Here is a 4,350-nt window from a genome sequence, read left to right as displayed (position 1 = left end):
GCAGATGAGTCCATCATGTCCATATACTGAGAGTTAGCTACATGGCGGGTGAGTCCAACATGTCTATATTTAGAGGAGTAGATACAAGTCAGATGGGTCAAACATGTTTATACTGAGAGTGTTGGCTTCATGGCAGATGAGTCCCTTTTGTCCGTATACAGAGAACTAGCTACATGGCAAACAAATCCTATATGCTCATATACACAGAGCTACCTAAGTGGCAGATCAGTCCAACAAATCCATGCACAGTGAAGTAGTTACATGATAGACGAGTCTAAAATGTCCATATACAGAGACCTAGTTACATTGCAGAGTAGTGCTATATTTCCAAATACAGAGTTCTAGCTACATGGCAAATTAGTCCAACGTGTTCATATACTGAGAGCTAGAAGAGTAGTCCAACATTTCCATATACAGAGCTCTAGCATCGTGGCTGATGAGGTCAAAGTGTCCATATACTGAGAGTTAGTTACATGGCAGAGTAGTCCAACATGTCCATATACAGAGTACTAGCTGCATGGCATGAGACCTACATGGCCATATTCTGAGAGTTAGCATTATGGCAGATGAGTCCAACATGTGTACATATAGAGTACTATCACCAAGGCAGATGAGTCCAACATGTTCATACAGAGAGAGATGGCTACATGGCTAATGAGTCCAACATGTCCATATACAAAGAACTAGCTATATGGCAGACAAGTCCAACATGTTCATATACATAGAGGTATCTATATGGCAGAGTAGTGCAACATTTCCATATACAGAGTTCTAGCTACATGGAAGATGATTTCAATGTGTCCATATACTGAAAGCTAGCTACATGGCAGATTAGTACAAAGTGTCCATATACAGAGAGCTAGCTACATTGCAGAGTAGTGCAACATTTCCATATACAGAATTCTAACTACATGGGAGAAGAGTCCAACAACTCCATAAACATAGAACTAGCTACATGGCAGAGTAGCGCAACATTTGAAAACACAGAGTTGTAGCTACATGACAGGTGAGTCCAACATGTCCATATACTGAGAGCTAGCTTCATATCAGAGTAGACCAACATGTCCATGTACAGAATACTAGCTATATAGTAAATTAATCCAACATGTTCATATACTGAGAGTTACCTATATGGCAGATGAGTCAAAAGTGTCCCTATACTGAGAGCTATCTTCATGGCAGAGAAATCCAACATGTCCATATACAGAGGAAAAGCTACATGGCAGAGTAGTCCAATACGTCCATATTCTGAGAGTTAGCTACATGGCAGATGAGTCCAACATGTGTATATTTACAGGGCAAGCTTCAAGGCAGATAAGTGCAACATGTTCATAAAGAGACAGATGTCTACATGGCTGTTGAGTCCAACATGTCCATATACAAAGAACTAGCTATATAGCAAATGAGTCCAACATGTCCAAATACTGAGAATTAGCTATATGGCAGATGAGTCCAACATGTGTATATTTATATGGAAAGATACAAGGCAGAAGAGTGCAACATGTTCATACAAAGAGAGCTGGCTTCATGGCTGATGAATGCAGCATGACCATATAAATGGAGCTAGCTACATGGCAGTCTTCTCCAATATGTTCATGTACAGCGGGCTATCTACATGGCAGATTACTCTAACATATCCAAGCACTGAGCGCTAGCTACTTGGTAGATGAGTAAAAATGTCCATACACGGAGAGCTAGCTTCATGGCAGAGTAGTGCAACATTTCCATATACAGATTCCTAGCTACATGGCAGATGAGTCCAAAGTGTCCATATATTGAGAGTTAGCTTCATGGCAGAGTAGTCCAACATGTCCATATACATAGGACTAGCTACGTGACTGATGAGTCCAACATGTCCATATACTCAGAGTTAACTACATGGCAGATGAGTCCAACATGTGTATATTTGTAGGGCAAGCTTCAAGGCAGATGAGTGCAACATGATCATACAGAGACAGATGGCTGTTGAGTCCAACATGTCCTTATACTGAGAGCTAGCTACATGGCAGACAAATCTAATATGTTCATATACAGAGAGCTACTTATATAGCAGGTCAATCCAACATATCCATGCACAGAGAGTTATCTACATGGCAGATTAGTGCAACATTTCCATTTACACAGTTCTAGCTACATGGCAGATGAGTCCAAAGTGTCCATATCCTGAGAGGTAGCTACATTGAAGAGTACTCCAACATGTTCATATACAGAGTACTAGTTACATAGCAGATCAGTCCAACTTGCCCATATACTGAGAGTTAGCTATGTGGCAGATGAGTCCCACAGAGGTATATTTAGAGGGCTAACTACAAAGCAGTAGAGTGCAACATATTCATACACAGAGAGCTAATTACATGGCTGATGAGTCCAACAGGTCCATATACACAGATCTAGCTATATGGCAGAAATGTTCAATATGTCCATATACAGAGAGTTAACTATACAGCAGATCAGTTCAACATATACATGTACAGAGATCTAGCTACATGACAAACGAGTCCAAAATGTCCTTATACAGAGAGCTAGCTACATGGCAGAGGAGTGCAACATTTCCATATACACAGTTCTAGCTACATGGCAGATGATTCCAACATGTCCATATACTGAGAGTAAGCTACATGGCAGCGTAGTCCAACATGTGTATATACCAAGTACTAGGTAAAAGGCAGTTGAGTCCAACATGTCCATATACTGAGAGCTAACTACATGGCAGATGAGTCCAATATATATGTATTTATATAAAAGACTAGCTACAAGGCAGATGAGTCCAACATATCCATATACTGAGAACTAGCTACATGGCAGACAAGTCGAATATGTTCATATACAGAGAGCTACCTACATGGTAGATCAGCCCAAAATATCCATGTACAGAGACCTAGCCAAATGGCAGATGAGTCCAAAATGACCTTATACAGAGACCTAGCAAAATGGTAGAATAGTGAAACATTTCCTTATAAAGAGTTCTAGCTACATGACAGATGAGTCCAACATGTCCATGTACAGAGAGTTAGCTACATGGCAGATGAGTCCAACATGTGTATATTTACATGGCTAGTTACAAGGCAGATGAATCCAACATGTTCATACACAGAGAACTGGCTACATCACAGATGAGTCCAACATGTACATATACTGACAGTTAGCTATGTAGCACGTGATTCCAACATGTTTATAATTAGAGGGCTAGCTATATTACAGACAAGTCCAATATCTTCATATACAGAGAGCTACCTGCATAGCAGATCAATCCAATCTATTCATGTACAGAGAGCTAGCTACAATGCAGATGAATCCAAAATGTCCACTTTCAGAGAGCTAACTCCATGGCAGAGTAGTACAACGTTTCCATATACCAAATTCTAGGTACATGGCAGATGAGGTCAACGTGTCCATATACAGAGAGCTAGCTACATTGCAGAGTAGTGCAACATTTCCATATTCAGAGTTCTAGCTACATGGCAGATGAGTCCAAAGTTTCCATATCCTGAGAGATAGCTACATGGCAGATGATTCCAACGTGTCCATATACAGAGAGCTAGCTTCATGGCAGAGTAGCGCAACATATCCATATACAGAGTTCAAGTTACATGGCAGATGATTCCAACGTGATCATATACAAAGAAGTAGCTACATGGCAGAGTAGTGCAACATTTCCATATACAGAATTCAAGCTACACGGCAAATGAGTCCATCATCTCCATATACTGTGAGTTAGCAACATGGCAGATGAGTCGAACATGTGTATATTTAGAGGGTTGGCTTCATGTCAGATGAGTCCAACATGTCCTTACAGAGAGAGGTGGCTCCATGGCTGATGAATCCAGCATGTCCATATACAGAGAGCTAGCTACATGGCAGTGTGGTCCAACATGTCCATAAACAGAGTACTAGTACATGGCAGCATAGTCCAACATGTCCATATACCAAATACTAGGTAAATGGCAGCTGAGTCCAACATGTCCATATACTGAGAGCTAACTACATGGCAGATGAGTCCAAAATATATGTATTTATATAAAAGACCATGGTGGAAAGGTTTCAGATGAGCTACAAAACAAAGACAGACTAGGAAGAAAGAGTGACAAAACTACTTCCGAATCACTAGTCACTGAAAACTCTATGCATGGTGGAGAAACATTGTCAGATATAGGACTGGAAGGTGGGAAAGCACTCAGAAAGCGATTGTAGAAAAAAATGCCTCCTCAAAGTAGGGTTGACCATAATGACATGAATACAGTTAAGCTCGGGGGAAAAAAGCACACAGAACTTGCATTTGCTGATGGGCAACAACTTAAAATGAAGAGAAACAGCTGTAAACATCCTATGAAAATTGGAACATAGAATGTA

The sequence above is a fragment of the Chrysochloris asiatica genome, unplaced genomic scaffold (assembly GCF_000296735.1).
Source record: "Chrysochloris asiatica unplaced genomic scaffold, ChrAsi1.0 scaffold00486, whole genome shotgun sequence".
Classification (NCBI taxonomy): domain Eukaryota; kingdom Metazoa; phylum Chordata; class Mammalia; order Afrosoricida; family Chrysochloridae; genus Chrysochloris; species Chrysochloris asiatica.
The sequence above is the reverse complement of the archived record's forward strand: the minus strand, read 5'-3'. Positions refer to the sequence as shown.